The following is a 297-nucleotide window of genomic DNA, read 5'->3' as shown; positions in this document are numbered from 1 at the left end:
GCTCCTCCACTATCCAGAGGTGTCTGAGCATCCGTTGGTCCTCCAATATCCAGAGGTGTCTGAGCATCCATTGGTTCTCCACTATCTAAAGGTGTCTCAGTTTCCATTCCTCCTTGATTTTTTGCTTCTTGCTCCATGCTCGTTGAAGCGATGATCTCAAGAGCTTCTACTCGAACATTAAGATCACTGATCTTCTCTAAAATTTCCTCAAACCTCTTTTCCATCGCTTCCTTTAGGGACATAATAGCTGAAACTTCGTCTGGGACTACATTTTCAGTGGAAGGTGCTTTGGTTCCA

This window comes from Capsella rubella, unplaced genomic scaffold (genome assembly GCF_000375325.1).
Source record: "Capsella rubella cultivar Monte Gargano unplaced genomic scaffold, Caprub1_0 scaffold_1, whole genome shotgun sequence".
Classification (NCBI taxonomy): domain Eukaryota; kingdom Viridiplantae; phylum Streptophyta; class Magnoliopsida; order Brassicales; family Brassicaceae; genus Capsella; species Capsella rubella.
Note: the sequence above shows the minus strand (reverse complement) of the source record.